This window comes from Salmo salar, chromosome ssa28 (assembly GCF_905237065.1).
Source record: "Salmo salar chromosome ssa28, Ssal_v3.1, whole genome shotgun sequence".
Classification (NCBI taxonomy): Eukaryota; Metazoa; Chordata; class Actinopteri; order Salmoniformes; family Salmonidae; genus Salmo; species Salmo salar.
The window spans coordinates 684,275-703,980 of record NC_059469.1 but is presented as its reverse complement, the minus strand read 5'-3'; the positions used below and the strand labels follow the sequence as shown (position 1 = coordinate 703,980).

At 40.4% G+C, this 19,706-nt stretch overlaps 1 protein-coding gene and 1 long non-coding RNA gene across 4 annotated transcripts in view; one reads left to right on the top strand and one right to left on the bottom strand.

The window, feature by feature from the left end:
• Window positions 1-13,174, bottom strand: part of LOC106589268 (monocarboxylate transporter 6) — a 41,630-nt gene extending 28,456 nt beyond the window's left edge. For 2 of the 3 annotated variants that reach the window (XM_014178999.2, XM_014179001.2), the window contains exon 1: window positions 13,012-13,174. The gene's annotated coding sequence lies outside the window, so the exon portion shown is untranslated. Of the gene's footprint in view, window positions 1-9,293; window positions 9,494-13,011 lie in introns of all 3 variants that reach the window. The other variant, XM_045710130.1, reaches the window with a different exon arrangement.
• A 4,645-nt stretch (window positions 13,175-17,819) lies between these two features.
• Window positions 17,820-19,209, top strand: LOC106589215 (uncharacterized). Its single transcript, XR_001324799.2, has 3 exons — window positions 17,820-18,108; window positions 18,905-18,968; window positions 19,125-19,209. It is a non-coding gene; the product is annotated as an uncharacterized lncRNA (long non-coding RNA).
• The last annotated feature ends 497 nt before the right edge of the window (window positions 19,210-19,706 follow it).

The window sequence follows — 19,706 nt, the reverse complement described above, 5'->3', positions numbered from 1 at the left end:
TCATGAAGCTAGTTGAGAGAATGCCAAGAGTGTACAAAGCTGTCATCAAGGCAAAGGGTGGCTACTTTGAAGAAACTGAAATATCAAATATATCCCGCAATGCGACACCACGTTTAGACAGGGTACGCCTCATTGTCCTCTTCATAATTTGTCTCCCCAGGCCAGATAACATGATCAAAGCTGATCTAGTAAAAATACATTAAAAAAATGATGAATAGATAAACATGTTTGTCCCTGGACTTATCCTAAATTCAGAAATTATTAATATAAAACAGGGTAACTGCATTAAAATAAGTTGTCAAACATAGTCCACAGTTCCAGTTTAATACACTGGAGAATGAAGAGCTGTGTTCAACTTGTGAGATTCACTCAATGCATGAAATGCAGAACCACTTAGAGGCAGTTAATGCTTTAAGTACGCTTCATGAATAACCGTTTTGAAATATCAAAAAGGGACACTGAAGCTTTGATAATGTGGCATTAGGTTGTTACCTCAGGGCTGCACACAATGTCTGCCACGCGGGGGAACATGAGTGGAACCACATCCACGTCACAAATGTTTTATTTTGTCTAACGGTTCTTCCCAGGACCTGCAAAACAAACACACGATTAGACATTTCAAACACTATCCAATGTCAAAAAACTGAAATAAAAGCAGGAATAAGGGATACATAACCAGATTGAAAAACTAAGCTAGGGTAACAGTCACTATTGTTCAGATAACGATCTCTGGAAAAGGTTGATTACCGCATGCTGTAGTAGACGGTAGAATAGCCATTTGCTGTTCTCGGCTGTGACCCCCAGGGAGGTCCCACATGTCAGCCAAACACCGATTACAGCCTTTTGGTCATCAGACAGCTCTGCATAACCCCCCAGCTTCAGAAAATAAACACTTATTTTTCACTTCAATTTGTAGAGCTAATACATCCAGCCTACTGATATCACTACATCTTTATTGTAATACATACAAGCTCAATTGTTTTCCGTGACTCAACATCAAGATAATCAGATGTGTTGGTCACATATCACATGGTCATATATCTCCAGAAATGCTGATGTACCTGCACTCAGGAACACATTCTTTTCAAATGATAAATGCAGTGTTTATTGTTACATGAACGATAGGTTTGAAGCTCAGTGTCACCATGTGAGAAAACTATAGGCTCAAAATTCAAAAAAGGCACACGCACCTGAGCAATCCTGTTGCAGATAACAATGAGATCTGGAAAGAATTAAGAAACCCACACACTGATCTTGCTAGTATCACTTAATTAAACCTGTTGGGGATAGGGGGCAGTATTTGCACGGCCGGATAAAAAACGTACCCGATTTAATCTGGTTACTACTCCTGCCCAGTAACTAGAATATGCATATAATTATTGGCTTTGGATAGAAAACACCCTAAAGTTTCTAAAACTGTTTGAATGGTGTCTGTGAGTATAACAGAACTCATATGGCAGGCAAAAAACTGAGAAGATTCCTTACAGGAAGTGGCCTGTCTGACAAGTTCTTGTTCTTCTTGGCTCTGTTTATTGAAAACTGAGGATCTTTGCTGTAACGTGACACTTCCTACGGCTCCCATAGGCTCTCAGAACCCGGGAAAAAGCTGAATGATGTAATTCCAGCCTCTGGCTGAAAAACATTAGCGCGTTTGGATAGTGGCCGGTCAGAGTACCATCAGACTGAGTCTCGTGCACGAGGGGATCCCATGTTTTTATTTTCTCTCTCTTTGAACGTAAACACGCTTTCCCGGTCGGAATATTATCGCTTTTTTACGAGAAAAATGGCATAAAAATTGATTTTAAACAGCGGTTGACATGCTTCGAAGTACGGTAATGGAATATTTAGAAATTTATTGTCACGAAATGCGTCGTGCGCGTCACCCTTCTTTACCATTCGGATAGTGTCTTGAACGCACGAACAAAACAGAGGATATTTGAACATAACTATGGATTATTTTGAACCAAACCAACATTTGTTATTGAAGTAGAAGTCCTGGGAGTGCATTCTGACGAAGAACAGCAAAGGTAATAACATTTTTCTTATAGTAAATCTGACTTTGGTCAGGGCTAAACTTGGTGGGTGTCTAAATAGCTAGCCCTGTGATGCCGGGCTATCTACTCAGAATATTGCAAAATGTGCTTTCACCGAAAAGCTATTTTAAAATCGGACATAGCGAGTGCATAGAGGAGTTCTGTATCTATAATTCTTAAAATAATTGTTATGTTTTTTGTGAACGTTTATCGTGAGTAATTTAGTAAATTCACCGGAAGTATGCTAGTTCTGAACATCACATGCTAATGTAAAAAGCTGGTTTTTGATATAAATATGAACTTGATTGAACAAAACATGCATGTATTGTATAACATAATGTCCTAGGGTTGTCATCTGATGAAGATCATCAAAGGTTAGTGCTGCATTTAGCTGTCTTCTGGGTTTTTGTGACATTATATGCTAGCTTGAAAAATGGGTGTCTGATTATTTCTGGCTGGGTACTCTGCTGACATAATCTAATGTTTTGCTTTCGTTGTAAAGCCTTTTTGAAATTGGACAGTGTGGTTAGATTAACGAGAGTCTTGTCTTTAAAATGGTGTAAAATAGTCATATGTTTGAGAAATTGAAGTAATAGCATTTCTATGGTATTTGAATAACGCGCCACGGGATTCAACTGGCTGTTGAGTAGGTGGGACGATTTCGTCCCGCCGACCCTAGAGAGGTTAAAGCTTACGTGTCTGCCTATTGGCGTGCACCAGAGCTTGTCCCAGAGGCAGACACGTAAAATGTTGTTAAAAAAAATAAAAAATAAACTAGCAGTGTGCGGATTTGTCCTTTCAAGAGAACTATAGCCTAAAATAATATAATTGATCAACATACCATAGTTCATGTGAAGCCTGTTTGCAACATATGCACAGCGAAACTTATGAAGTCTTGATTGACCCCGTCTCCAACGGCAGCGTCCCCTATAACACAAGTAGGTTTTGAAATAGGTTCAGTTTGTCAGACAATGCAGAACTGACGAGTTCTAAAAAAATACATGCAAATGACACGTTGTAGTCTACCTTCTAATACGCAGCGAAGGGCGTGCACCAGAGCGTGCACAATCGACTTTGTGGGACTTGTAAAAGCAGATCAACTTTTTGCCACGAATGTCCATGGTGAAACTTGGAGCTTTTTCTTGCTCCTGGAGTAACATCCTCCTGAAGCGCACAACTGCCCTCGAAGGATGACCTACTGTCTTCCATTCTGGAAAAAAAAAGACAAACCATAGGGAAATAATTCATGTGTTTAAAAAAGGTACAGGGGAAGAATGTGAATCTGAGACTAAAGTGCCAAGGTTAAGTAAAATAAATGCAATATTACAGCGCTTCGAGATCAGGATAGTCAATGATCATCAGAAACGGATAATACATCATCCTTGGATAATGCAAGACCCATGTACAGGTAACCAGTGCATTCGGAAAGTATTCAGACCCCTTTACTTTTCCCACATTGTTACATTAGAGCCTTATTCTCAAATGGATTAAATAAATACAAATCTCCACACAATACCCCATAATGTTTTTTAGTTGCACATTTATTCAGACAAAAAAAACTGAAATATCACATTTACATAAATATTCAGAACCTTTAGCAGCGATTACAGCCTACAAGCTTGGCACACCTGTATTTGGGGAGTTTCTGACATACTTCTCTGCAGATCCTCTCAAGCTCTGTCAGGTTGGAAGGGGAGCGTCTCTGCACAGCTATTTTCAGGTCTTTCTATAGATGTTCGATCGGGTTCAAGTCCGGCCACTCAAGGACAGCATTGTGCTGTTGGAAGGTGAAACTTCGTCCAAGTCTGAGGTCTTGAGTGCTCTGGAGCAGGTTTTCATCAAGGATCTCTCTGTACTTCGCTCCGTTCATCTTTCCTTCGATCCTGACTAGTCTCCCAGTCCCTGCCGCTAAAAAAAATAAATAATAAAAATAAAAAATAAAAAATAAATAAACATACCCACAGCATGATGCTGCCACCACCATGCTTCACTGTAAGGATGGTGCCAGGTTTCCTGCAGACGTGATGCTTGGCATTCAGGCCAAAATCTTGGTTTCATCAGACAGGAGAATCTGGTTTCTCATGGTGTGAGTGTCTTTAGGTGCCTTTTGACAAACTCCAAGTGTGCTGTCATGTGCCTTTTACTGAGGATTGGCTTCCGTCTGCCCACTCTACCATAAAGGCCTGATTGGTGGAGTGCTGCAGAGATGGGAGAATCTTCCAGAAGGACAACCATCTCCACAGAGGAACTCTGGAGCTCGGTCAGAGTGACCATCGGGTTCTTGGTCACCTCTCTGACCAAGGCCCTTCTCCCACGATTGCTCTGTTTTGCCATGCCGCCAGCTCTAGGAAGAGTCTTAGTGGTTCCAAACTTCTTCCATTGAAGAATAATGGTAGCCACAGTGTTCTTGGAGACCTTCAATGCGGCAGAATTTTTTTGGTACCCTTCCCCAGATCTGTGCCTCGACACAAACCTGTCTCAGAGCTCTACAGACAATTCCTTTGACCTCATGGCTTGGTTTTTGCTCTGACATGCACTGTCAACTGTGGGACCTTATATAGACAGGTGTGTGCCTTTCCAAATCATGTCCAATCAATTGAATTTACCACAGGTGGACTCCAATCAAGTTGTAGAAACAGCTCAAGGATGATCAATGGAAACAGGATGCACCTGAGCTCAATTTCGAGTCTCAGAGCAAAGGGTCTGAATACTTATGTAATTAAGATATCCATTTTTAATACATTTGCAAAAAATTTGGTATTTTATGTAGATTGATGAGGGGGAAAAACAATTTAATCCATTTTAGAATAAGGCTGAAATGTAACAAAATGTGGAAAAAGGGAAGGCGTCTGAATACTTTCCGAATGCACGGTACATTTAACGTAAGCCTACATACAAATATATAATTTCCTCTATTGCTCTCTGTAACTACCTTGGACAGGATGTAACCACTACACAGACTATCGGCCTGAACTCTTTAGTAGTAAAATATTATCCATGGTAATGACAATACAATAAGCAATACTATCATTGACACAGGGGTCGTGTTATGGGTTCAGAAATCTGCATTTCCAACCATTTCACCTGCGTTTTATATTGAAAGTCAATTGTTTTTTTGGCCTCAAAGTGATCAGGGGCATGTAACTATAGTTCTTTCCTTCCCGTTCGTGAATTCTCCTCCGAGTGAAGCACAAAAATGTGTCTGATGCCAAGCAGAAATTACATTAAGAAACATTTTACATCTGCATTTACAAAACGCAGCAAGATATTTCTTATGCGTTCTCTTTTTTCTGCGTGAAAAACGCAGAATTTTGTGTTAACGTGACAAGACATGCACCCCTACATTCTCTTGTTGTTAAGATGCAGTGACATCAGTTATGTCATACAGTGCTTAAAAGACATAACTGAGAAACAAAACTGTTCAATCCAAACCATGCTTTGGTGCTGTGTGATAGCCCAGCTACGCACTCTTCAGAGGCACTCCCCTCCTTGGCACCCCCTTCCACAGCACCCCCTTCAAAAGGATGTTGACAATCTTTCGAACATACAAATAATATGTATTAAAAACAAAGCATGTCATGATATCCTAGTTTTCCATATTTATGAAATACATTGTCCTTTGCTTTCAAACTATTTCACCTCAGATCAGTCATGCTGTGTACGTAATAAAAAGCTTAATTGAAATAGAAACCGATCAGATGATCAACATTTCAGTGTCATTAAGAGCTGTACCTTTCACCACAGAAACATTCATGATGTTGTATGAAATCTCTTGAGAATTATTTTCCACATATTGGAGAGCAGTCCTGAAAGGGGAAGGGGTTGGTTTTGAAAAAAATTCAATTGCTGTTAGTTTGTAAAATCTCTCAGCTAATAGGAATTATTGGTGGTTAGTTAATTAGACCAGACCTTTTACTATTAGATATGCTGTGTTTCAAACAAGCTGTGATCATAGGTAAGAGAACATGAACACATGTAATGTAATAAAAATGATGAACAATGACATTTAACTCAGGGTTCTATGCTCTAGAATGAGAGATAGATAGAAGACTGTGGGCAACACTATGTTTGCATAATTCTCCTGTAAAAGTTACTGCATACAAACATGAAGATTAGCTAGATCTGGTATCATCTAAGGATGACAAATCAGACTCACCAATTAGCCATCTTTTATTCATACGTGACATTTTGAAAACATATAGCTATCTAGCTAAAGCCACAATTTAGCTGATGTAAATTACCACTGTACTGGGGTAGGATCTGGCTAAAGATAATCTAACTTGTTAATGACAAATAACTAGCTAGTTAGCTAACGGGAGCTGACTAGCCAATGGATGAACTTGGGGGATGTATCCAACTATAGGGATGAACATTATATAGTGCTAAAGTTACGAAGGTGATATCACTTCATACAAACTGTGAAAGCAAACTTTCCAGAACTCACCTACAGTCGAGCGCCTGCCATCTTCCTCCATCAGGTCTTCCTGGTCAGCTCCTGTTGTTGCATGCGGTTTGGTTGATGGAACAAGACAGCCAATGATATTGGTTTTGACAGAGGGAACTGATTGGTCAGGTGTTGAAGGTCCTGCCCCCAATTTTTTCCTTGCGAAACACTGTCTATAAATGTACGAATCTCTGGGTGTGTAACAGCATCGACAGAAATCTGAGAACGCGTAGATTCCAAATCTGCAAGTGTGTTTTTGATTCACAGCAGAATATTCATGGTCATAAATGGAATTTTTATAATTCTGAAAATAAATTATCCTTGCCAATCTTATAAAATGTGTTCAAGTGTCAAGTCACAAGTTTGCGATAGTTGTTACATTTTAGAGGTCGACCGATATGATTTTTCAACGCCTATACCGATTATTGGAGGACCAAAAACGGCCGATACCGATTAATCGGACGATTTTTTTACATTTGTAATAATGACAATTACAACAATACTGAATGAACACTTATTTTAACTTAATATAATACATAAATACTATCAATTTAGCCTCAAATAAATAATGAAACATGTTCAATTTGGTTTAAATAATGCAAAAACAAAGTGTTGGAGAAGAAAGTAAAAGTGCAATATGTGCCATGTAAAAAAGCTAACGTTTAAGTTCCTTGCTCAGAACATGAGGACATATGAAAGCTGGTGGTTCCTTTTAACACGAGTCTTCAATATTCCCAGGTAAGAAGTTTTAGGTTGTAGTTATTATAGGACTATTTCACTCTATACGATTTGTATTTCATATACCTTTGACTATTGGATGTTCTTATAGGCACTTTAGTATTGCCAGTGTAACAGTATAGCTTCCATCCCTCTCCTCGCTCCTACCTGGGCTCGAACCAGGAACACATCGACAACAGCCACCCTCGAAGCAGCGTTACCCATGTAGAGCAAGGGGAACAACCACTCCCAAGTCTCAGAGTGAGTGACATATGAAACGCTATTAGCGCGCACCCGCTAACTAGCTAGCCATTTCACATGGGTTACACCAGCCTAATCTCGGGGGTTAATAGGCTTGAAGTCATAAACAGCGCAATGCTTGAAGAATTGCGAAGAGCTGCTGGCAAAATGCATGAAGGTGCTGTTTGAATGAATGCTTACGAGCCTGCTGCTGCCTACCGTCGCTCAGTCAGACTGCTCTATCAAATCATAGACTTAATTATAACACACAGAAATACGAGCCTTTGGTCATTAATATGGTCGAATCCGGAAACTATCATTTCGAAAACGAACCATTTATTATTTCAGTGAAATACGGAATACGGAACTGTTCCGTATTTTATCTAACGGGTGGCAACCCTAAGTCTAAATATTCCTGTTACATTGCACAACCTTCAATGTTATGTCATAATTATGTACAATTCTGGCAAATTAATTACAGCCTTTGTTAGGAATACATTTACATTTTTACATTTTAGTCATTTAGCAGACGCTCTTATCCAGAGCGACTTACAGTAGTGAATGAATACATTTCATACATTTTTTTTTTTTCCTGAATAAATGGACTTCACACAGTTCGCAATGAGCCAGGCGGCCCAAACTGCTGTATATACCGACTGCTTGCACGGAACACAAGAGAAGTGACAAATTCATGTTAACAGGCAATATTAACTTATTAAAAATATATACTTGTGTATTGATTTTAAAGAAAGGCATTGATGTTTATGGTTAGGTACATTGGTGCAACGACAGTGCTTTTTCGCAAATGCGCTTGTTAAATCACCCGTTTGTCGAAGTAGGCTGTGATTCGATGAGAAATTAACAGGCACCGCTCGATTATATGCAACGCAGGACACGTTAGATAAACTAGTAATATCATCAACCATGTGTAGTTAACTAGTGATTATGTTAAGATTGATAGTTTTTTATAAGATAAGTTTAACGCTAGCTAGCAACTTACCTTGGCTTCATGCTGCCCTCACGTAACAGGTAGTCAGCCTGCCATGCAGGCTCCTCGTGGAGTGCAATGTAAAGCAGGTGGTTAGAGCGTTGGACTAGTAACCGGAAGGTTGCAAAAAACGAATCCCAGAATCCCCCCTGAACAAGGCAGTTAACCCCCGTTCCTAGGCCGTCATTGAAAATAAGAATGTGTTCTTAATCTGACTTGCCTAGTTAAATAAAGGTGTAAAAAAAAAAGGTTTTTTAAATGAAAAAATAAATTAAAACATTTTTTATAAAATAAATATTTAAAAAAATATATAAATATATTAATAATAATTAATAAAAAAATTGGGCAAATCAGTGGCCAAAAATACCAATTACCGATTGTTATGAAAACTTGAAATCGGCCCTAATTAAATCGGCCATTCCGATTAATCTGTCGACCTCTATTACATTTATTCACACATCAAGCTGCCAAAATTAAAATTACACATTTGCAAATCGTAATTGCAACCACAAATCTAAAATACAAACTCACGTAATGCTGTCATCATTACTTCCCTGTGGCTTAGTTGGTAGAGCATGGTGTTTGCAACGCCAGCATGGTGTGTGCAAAAAATATATATGTTTTTTTAAATGCATGAAATGAAATGAATGCATTCACTACTGTAAGTCGCTCTGGATAAGAGCGTCTGCTAAATGACTAAAATGTAAATGTAAGATGGCGCCGACAAAGATGGTCGCCTCGCTTCGAGTCCTATGCCGTATTTATTTTATTTTTTTATGTATTATTTCTTACATTGTTACCCCAGGAAATCTTAAGTCTTATTACATACAGCCGGGAAGAACTATTGGATATAAGAGCGACATCAACTTACCATCATTACGACCAGGAATACGACTTTCCCAAAGCGGATCCTCTGTTTGGACCACCACCCAATGGATCTAATCCCAGAAGCCGACCCAAAACAACAGCACCGCAGAAGGAGCAGACGGAGGGGCCTCGTCAGGCTCCGTAGGAGTGCACATCTCCCACCTCTTCCGACTTCCGAGTATACTACTCGCCAATGTCCAGTCTCTTGATAACAAGGTAGACAAAATTTGAGCAACGGTTGCCTTCCAGAGAGACTGTAACATTCTCTGTTTCACAGAAACATGGCTCTCTAAGGATATGTTGTCGGAATCGGTTCAGCAAGCAGGCTTCTCCATGCATCGCGCTGACAGAAATAAACACCTCTCTGGGAAGAGGAAGGGCGGGGGTGTATGCTTCATGATTAACGGCTCATGGTGTAATCATAACAACATACAGGAACTCAAGTCCTTCTGCTCACCCGACCTAGAATTCCTTACAATCAAATGCCGGCCATATTTCCTCCCAAGAGAAATCTCGTCAGTTATCATCACAGCTGTGTACATTCCCCCTCAAGCAGATACCAAGACGGCCCTCAAGGAACTTCACTGGACTCTATGTAAACTGGAAACCATATATCCTGAGGCTGCATTTATTGTAGCTGGGGATTTTAACAAAGCAAATTTGAGAACAAGGCTACCTAAATTCTATCAGCATATTGATTGCACTACGCGTGGGGGTAATACACTCGGTCACTGCTACTCTAACTTCCGCGATGCATATAAAGGCCTCCCCCCACCCTCCCTTCGGCAAATCTTATAAAACAGAAGCTCAAACAGGATGTACCAGTGACTAGAACCATTTAAAGCTGGTCTGACCAATCGGAATCCACACTTGAAGATTGTTTTGATCACGCGAACTGGGATATGTTTTGGTCAGCCTCAGAGAACAACATCGATCTATACGCTGACACGGTGAGTGAGTTTATAAGGAAGTGCATTGGAGAAGTTGTACCCACTAACTATTAAAACCGTGGATGGATGGCAGCATTCACACAAAACTGAAAAGCGCAAACCATCGCTTTTAACCATGGAAAGAGGTCTGGGAACATGGCTGAATATAAACAGTGTAGTTATTCCCTCTGCAAGGCAATCAAACAAGCGAAATGCCGGTAAAGGGACAAAGTGTAGTCGCAATTCAACGGCTCAGACACGAGACGTATGTGGTAGGAAATCACGGACTACAAAAAGAAAACCAGCCACGTCGCGGACACCGATGTCACACTTCCAGACAAACTAAACACCTTCTTTGCCCGCTTTGAGGATAATACAGGGCCACCATCGCGGCTCGCTAACAAGGACTGCTCCCCCCCTTCTCCGTGGCCGACGTGAGTAAAACATTTAAACGTGTTAACCCTCACAAGGCTGCTGTTCCAGACGGCATCCCTAGCCGCATCCTCACAGCATGCACAGACCAGCTGGCTGGTGTGTTTATGGACATATTCAATCGCTCCCTATACCAATCTGCTGTCCCCACATGCTTTAAGATGTCCACCATTGTTCCTGTACCCAAGAAGGCAAAGATAACTAAATGACTACCACCCCGTAGCACTCACTTCTGTCATCATGAAGTGCTTTGAGAGACTAGTCAAGGATCATATCACCTCCACCTTACCGGCCACTCTAGACCCACTCCAGTTTGCATACCGCCCCAACAGGTCCACAGACAATGCAATCACCATCACACTGCCCTATCCCATCTGGACAAGAGGAATACCTATGAAAGAATGCTGTTCATTGACTTTAGCTCAGCATTCAACACCATAGTACCCTCCAAGTTCATAATCAAGCTGGAGGCCCTGGGCCTCAACCCCGCCCTGTGCAATTGTGTCCTGGACTTATTGACGGGCCACCCCTAGGTGGTGAAGGTAGGATACAACATCTCCACTTTACTGACCCTCAACACTGGGGCCCCACAAGGGTGCGTGCTCAGCCCCCAAAGAAATTTGGCTTGTCACCCAAAACCCTGACCAATTTTTCAGATCGGGCGGCAGGTAGCCTAGTGGTTAGAGCATTGGACTAGTAACCGAAAGGTTGCAAGATCAAATCCCCAAGGTAAAAATATGTTGTTCTGCCCCTGAACAAGGCAGTTAACCCACTGTTCCTAGGCCATCATTGAAAATAAGAATTTGTTCTTAACTGACTTGCCTAGTTAAATAACGGTAAAAAAATAAAGATGCATCCTGTCAGGCTGTATCATGGCAACTGCAAGGCTCTCCAGAGGGTGGTGCGGTCTGCACAACGCATTACAGGGGCAAACTACCTGCCCTCCATGACACCTACAGCACCCAATGTCACAGGAAGGCCAAAAAGATGATCAAGGACAACAACCACCTGAGCCACTGCCTGTTCACACAGCCATCATCTAAAAGGTGATGTCAGTACAGGTGCATCAAAGCTAGAGGCCATCAAACTGCTAAACAGCAATCACTAACTCAGAGGCTGCTGCCTAGATTGAGACCCAATCACTGGCCACTTTAATAAATGGATCACTAGTCACTTTAAATAACGCCACTTTAATAATGTTTACATATCTTACATTATGTATATAATGTATTTTATATAATCTACTGCACTTGCCTATGCCGCTCAGCCATCGCTCATCCTTATATGTATATGAACATATTCTCATTCACCCCTTTAGATTTGTGTGCATTAGGTAGTTGTTGGGGAACTGTTAGATTACTTGTTAGATATTACTGCACTGTCGGAACTAGAAGCACAAGCATTTCGCTACACTCGCATTAACATCTGCTAACCATGTGTATGCAACCAATCAATTTTGATTTGATTATAATCCCATAGAATTCCCCTATTGTTGACTGTTCATGAAGGAGGAAGGGAGTAGGATATATGGCACATATTTGCATGTGCTTGAGAAAGTCTACAAATTCGAATGAATGGCCTACTGTGCTAGACCTTTTCCAGTGAAGATTTATGGATGGAATCTTTGTTTAGTGGCACAAATTTACATTGCGACTGTGCATAATTAGCCTTAAATATTTCCAAACATTTGCATGTAGGCGCACATTCATGACAGGATGAGAAGCATGTAACTCAACTGTCATTTATCCCATTCTAAAACTTAAATGTGTGAGTAGTTGGCCAATCTTCAAAAACTATGGTGCCATGGTCCAATTTGGGCATGTGCAGGCATCATCATCATCCAATTCAATTTTCAGTAGTAATTGGTTTTCTGGTCTCTTTGGCACTCTAGTAGCATATCCACGTGGCATGCCAATATCAATCTATTTGATATTAGGAATCTTAACTGTAGGAGATCAAAATCTATCTGGGTCAAGAAAGACCTAGACCCATCCAAACACCAAATTACAGAGCGGCTATTTTGAATCAATATACAGCAACAGCACAACGCTCGAGATCACAACTCGTCGACTAGGATCTACGGCGGTGAGAAAACAGTTTGACTGCCCTATAGTCTACTCTCTGTTATTATTGTTGAAGATGATCTTTTTGGCTCAAATAGCCTACTTCCCGTCAAAAATACATAGGTTACATTTAGTTTAATTTAATTTATGTCCAGTCTCATAATAGGAAAGCAACACAATTAGCGTATTGTTTTTCAGTAGACTGTCACATTGCTCAGCAAATTCAGGTCGGCTAGAAAGGCTTGTTTACCTTACACATAAACACGTTGGCAAGCCACCCATAGCGCAAGTTTCTTACCTTTTGAGGTTAAGTATTATTTCTGACGGCCATTACTTCGCTTCGACCATTTTTACCCTTTCTACCACATCATACACAAACCAGCTGGAACTCCAAGCCTCTGCCTTGGGTAACAATATCGCGTTCTCGGTGGGGTGGGAGGAGACAGGATGTAAACCTTGACGCGGTTATGTTTATCACAGATTGCATTACGAACAGTCACATTTTGGTCCGTTGGTACTGTCAATCCAGACCAATCTGTCTTGGACACGAGGGGTAGAAAAATCTGCTTGATTATGACATTTAAAAAAAAATAGAGTGGTCAAAGAAATTGCAATGTGAGGCGTACTTCCTTGTGTTGATGGACGGTTTATTTTCTCTGAGCTGTACTAGCAGTCATATTTACCAGTACGTTACATTACATGCTCAGGAATGGCCAACACAGTTTATCCGATTTGGCATTACTGTACAAGCCGCTTCTATGAAGGATCAAACCTGCCATAATTAGAAATAGTTGAATAAATGCACACATAAATATATGACTAAATAAATAGATACATAAATAAATGCACGAATAAAAATATTAATTAATACATGGATAAATGATGCAAACATACATAGATACATAAGTATTTAAATAGTTAATCCCACTTTCATTTTATTCATTTATATTATTTCTGTATTTCTTCCTCCAATATGATAATGAAGGGGTGTCAAAAAAACGTATGTGGGTGGTATCTAACACACCATTGGTTGATCAATGCCACGGTGCATTTGCCTGGGGTGCGTTCAGTTTTGAAACAGTACTGTACTGAATGACCAGTTGAAAAACTGTGATTATGGTGGCCCAGAGGCCAATTGTCTATGTTGTGCTGCACCAGGAGTCTCTGTTATCACCTGAACTCTGGTGAAGTTGTTAGGCAACTTCCTCCAAATTGTAAAACATGTATGGGTTCACCTCTGTGTCCCTTGTAGCAGCTAGCTGACCCAAGTTTTTGATGCATGCCTCCACACCGAAAAACAGGTAATCTGTAGAGGCGTTGGTTTCAGCAGTGTTAGACAGCACTGTGAAGTCTCTGGCTACTGCTCGCCTGATTGCAGCCATACTAATTGGACTGGACTAATGTAGCTATCTACGGGTTGTATATCTCTCTTTTTGGACCATCAGAGCCAGGCAAAAGCAAGACGTTGCGCAGTGACATTGATCAACCAATGGTGTGTATGCTTAGATACCACCCACAGATGTTTGATTGACACCCCCACATTATCAAATCAGAGGAAGAAATACATTAATAAATATTTAAATGAATGAAAGTGTGAATATTTAGATGATACATAGATCAATAATTTAATACATACAAATTTGTGGACAAACACGAATGAACTTTGGTCACTATTTTTGTATTTCATTTATTTATGTGTGCATTTATTGATTTATAAATGTTTCTATTTACAGTGCATTTGGAAAGTATTCAGACCCATTAACTTTTTCAACATTTTTTTAATGTTACAGCCTTATTCTAATATGGATTAAATCAATTGTTTTCCTCATCAATCTACACACAATAGCCCATATTGACAAAGTGAAAACTGAAAAACCTTATTTACATAAGTATTCAGACCCTTTGGTATGACACTCAAAACTGAGCTCAGGTGCATCGTGTTTCCATTGATCATACTTGAGATGTTTCTACAACTTGATTGGAGTCAACTTGTGGTAAATTCAATTGATTGGAATGTATTTTTTATTCGATTTTTTTAACCTTTATTTAAATAGGCAAGTCAGTTAAGAACAAATTCTTATGTACAATGACATCCTACAATGATTTGGAAAGGCACACACCTGTCTCTATAAGGTCCCACAGTTGACAGTACATGTCAGAGCAAAAACCAAGCCATGAGGGCGAAGGAATTGTTTGTAGAGCTCTGAGACAGGATTGTTTTGAGGCACAGATTTGGGGAAGGGTACCAACAAATGTCTGCAGCATTGAAGGGCCCCAAGAACAGTGACCTCTATCATTCTTAAATGGAAGAAGTTTGGAACCACCAAGACTCTTCCTAGACCTGGCCGCCTGGCCAAACTGAGCAATCAGGGGAGAAGGGCCTTGGTCAGGGAGGTGACCAAGAACCCGATGGTCACTCTGACAGAGCTCCAGAGTTCCTCTGTGGAGATGGGAGAAACTTCCAGAAGGACAACCATCTCTGCAGCACTCCACCAATCAGGCCTTTATGGTAGAGTGGCCAGACGGAAGACACTCCTCAGTAAAAGGCACATGACAGCCTGCTTGGAATTTGCCAAAAGGCATCTAAAAGACTCTCAGACCATGAGAAACAAGATTCTCTTGTATGATGAAACCAAGATTGAACTCTTTGGCCTGAATGCCAAGAGTCACGTCTGGAGGAAACCTGGCACCATCCGTATGGTGAAGCATGGTGGTGGCAGCATCATGCTGTGGGGATGACTTTCAGCGGCAGGGAAGGCGAGTCTAGACAGGATCGAGGGAAAGATGAACAGAGCAAAGTACAGAGAGATCCTTAATGAAAACCTGCTCCAGAGCACTCAGGACCTCAGACTGGGGGCGAAGTTTCACTTTCCAACATGACAGCAACCCTAAGCACACAACCAAGACAACGCAGGAGTGAATGTCCTTGAGTGTCTCAGCCAGAGCCAGGACTTGAACCCAATTGAACATCTCTGGAGAGACCTGAAAATAGCTTTGCAGTGACGCTCCCCATCCAACATGACGGAGCTTGAGAGGATTTGCAGAGAAGAATGGGAGAAACTCCCCGAATACAGGTTTCACAAGCTTGTAGCATCATACCCAAGAAGACTCGAGGCTGTAATTGCTGCCAAAGGTGCTTCAACAAAGTACTGAGTAAAGGGTCTGAATACTTATATAAATTTGATATCTGTTTTTTATTTGTAATACATTTGAAAAAAATATATATATATGTTTTTGCTTTGTCGTTATGGGTATTGTGTGTAGATTGATGAGTGAAAAAAACAATTTAATCAATTTTAGAATAAGGCTGTAACGTAACAAAGTGTGGAAAAAGTCAAGGGGTCTGAATACTTTCCAAATGTACTGTGTATGTGGATTTATTAACATAAGAATTTATTTCTAATTATGACAGGTTTGGTCCTCCATAGAGGTGAACCTGTTAGTTCTCAACAATTTGGACCACAACTTCACCAGAGTTCAGGTGATAAAATAGAGTCTAGGGGCTTCATTTATCAACCATGTGTACATTTCTCACTAAATTCAGATGTAATGGGAGATTATAGGATTTGCGCGCAGCATATTATTGGGAATTATCAAACAGTTCACTTTTTTTGGTAACAAAAACACCCTCATTTCCTGTATAATTTGGAATGTCGGAACTGGGCCATATCAGTCTCTAAATGGCAAATTTGACCACATTTCTATTGAGGTGTGGGCAAAAAAGTTTTATATTTTGCAGTAACTTTTTCTGAAAATGCATGCCGCATTTTTTTTTATTTGCATAAAAATATAACGAGTGCCAATAACACTGGCCCCTTACAAAAAAGTCCTTCTGGAATCCTGCAGGAATTCAACCTTTTGTGATGGAATTGTGCAGGTGTCCTGCAGGAATCCTGTAGGATTGACAAAATCCTGCAGGAAAAGTCCCTGATGCTCCTGCAGGACTCCTGCGGGAGTATGACTTGTCATGCAAAAATGTTGAAAGTCCTGCACAAACATGAACATTCCTGCAGGTATCATGCAGGACTGAACCCTGCAGGATTTTGATATTCGTACAGGATATGGCAATAACTGCAGGGCCAAGTACATTCCTGCAGCAATCTTCCAGAACCAAAAACTGCAGGATTTTGATATTCCTACAGGATTTGAGATACAGTATGTTGTAACAACAGAGAAAATAGACTTTTGAAATATAGTGCAATATCAGACATTTAAACTCAGCAGATAAGAAATGTAATAAATTACAATGTTCACATGCAATAAATATAGTATATGCTTTTTTAATTTGATAGATACCAACACAATTGATAATGGTTTCAGTAGGCCCACAGTTCAGTCAATGTAATAATGCATTTATATATCATGCTGCCAGTTTAAGAAACACCTTCATTGATATACACTCTCAATAAATAAATACAATGTAAAAAAGAAACTTGTATACAGTTAAGTTAAGCTGAAGCAGAGAGGTGCAGAGGGCTGCCTTAATTGACATCCACGTCATCAGCACCCGGGGAACAATGGGTTAACTGCCTTGATCAGGGGCAGAATGACAGATTTTTACATGGTCAGTTCAGGGATTCGATCCAGCAATCTTTCGGTTACTGGCCCAATGCTCCTACCCGCCAGGCTACCTACCGCCCCCCGTTGTAATGATTACTCCATGACGAGAAAGGTAGGCCCAAGAGTTTTTATTCTTATGCAGATACTTAAATGTAATAATTCAATTGCTCTCTCAATATCTAGGAGCTTCTATTTTCTCACATTAAACTTTTGACTGATTAGGTTGCTGACGGGACAAAGGATCTTCTCCTTATGGTGAAGATCACAGAAAGGGAAAATAAGGCTAAGGAAGAGGAGGAAGAGGATATTAAGGCTCTTAAAAAAAGAGGTGAAACAGTTGAAGGTCTAAAACCAGGAACTGAAAACCCTGAACATGTCTCTGTAGAGAGGTATGTATTGCTATAGGCATGTTTGTATTGTTATTAAGGAATCATCTGAATGTCTCTCTCTTCTGTCTCTCACTCCTTTCAAATTATTGAATTGAAAACAGGTTTATTTGTTTCTGTTTTTCAATCTCATGAATAGCCTTGCTTCTAAAACTTGAAGCTGTGCCCCAGCCTCCACCCTCTCAGGTCACTGCACTTACACTTACACTTACACTTACAAAGGTAAGTGCTTAATTAGCCATTCAGAAATTGTATTTGTCATCTTTCAACGTTGAACAGTGCTAAGATATTAGTGAATGATTATGTTAACATTTATACAGCCAGGACCATCGGCAGAGGAGATTACCCCTTTGGGCATAAGTAACGTCACGCTGCAGGCCTGCGGTAGAGGTGGCACCTCCAGCACAACCATGGTTAAAGACCTGTCTGTGGCTGTGTTTGGGAGACAGGTGATTGCTACCCATAGATTATCTGCAAAAATTGGAAATTCCAATAAAGGGGCTTCAGCAAAGCCGGCCCTTGATGAGGGAAAAGTCAAACTGAAAGTTGGTATGGGAAACATTTAGATCCTAATGCAGCACTAGAAAGTGATTTCCAGTGGCAAAACCCAAAGAAACTCAAAAAATGTTTTGCTTTTGACATACTTTCTTGTCATGTATAGGTGTGTTTTCAGTGTTCATATACACATTTCTTCTGTGTTTTCAGACAAAAAATGCTTACATGGCCATTGTTTCCCTTAACCCCAAATGACCCCTTCTATTCAGTTATAGTATAACCCCTCCTTTACTCCGCGTCCTACATTTTCCGGGGTTGGGGGGTCAGCTTTTTTACTTTTTCATCTGGAACGGAATGGAATTTGTAGTGTTGTCACTTCAATGAGGCCATTTGCATGGTTCGGACCAATGAGATGCGTTTTTTACATTTCAGGATAGAGAGAAAAGATTATCAATATTTAATAAAAGGAAGTTGTCTTCAGTGTTTAATAGTGCATCATTACATAGGCTAATCCTTACTCATGTGACTGAGTTGACAGCCTATTAGTAATACCGCATATATGGGCTTAATAACGATGTTAACAACGATCAAGTTTGTTTCTGACCCCTTTCATTGAGTTGGATTCTTGATAACGAGTAACCATTAGGTCATACTTACTATTTCCTTTGTCACAGTTCCTCATGCACACACACACAAAGAGTTTCTGCTGTTACATCCTGTGAACTCTGCCCCTCTCATCTCTTTCCCCAGTTAGGACCGAGCCTATGAACAACAGTGACGCAGGCAGCAGCACTGGACAGCCATGCCGGCAAAGGTAACTGTTTCAGCTGTTATATACTGAATCCTCTGTCCCTCTCATTTCTCCCCTTTCCTAACTAGTTAAAACGGAGCCAAACGCACACACACAAAGAATTTCTGCTGTTACATCCTGTGAACTCTTCCCCTCTCATCTCTCTCCTGTCCCCCCCAGTTAAGACAGGGCGTATAAACAACAGAGACTGACTACCACAGAAGGCAGCACTAGACAGCCATTGCCGGCGAAGGTAACACCACAGTGTCAGCCTCTCATTTCTCCCTTTTAAAACGGAGCCTAACACAAATGTATACTCACAGATGTTGGTGTAGCAGCCATATTAAAACCAGCTATCACCAAGTTTACCATTGCAGACATCTCTTTCCCTTCACCCCAATACACATAAGCGGTTCATGTGATGTCACCGTTACTCACTCCTGTTACAAAATATGCTTCTACCATATTTATTCAATCTCATTTTCCTTTTCTCCTCGGAATCATGTTTCATGCAGTGCTAGTGAAATGGACAATCAGACATGTCAGCTGTTGTTTCATTGGATGTCTGTGGAATCTGTCCATTCTTTTGAAATAATGTGGATTGTCCTGCATTTCCAGGCCTGCTCCGAGATTAAATAGGTATGATGTCGGGCTCCTATTGCACAGCAATACTGTAGCCTACCCATACTGTAAAATATTTGTTATATTTTTCAGGTCTATTTTACTTTTGAGCATGGTTGGCTATTGAATGAGCGATGTTAA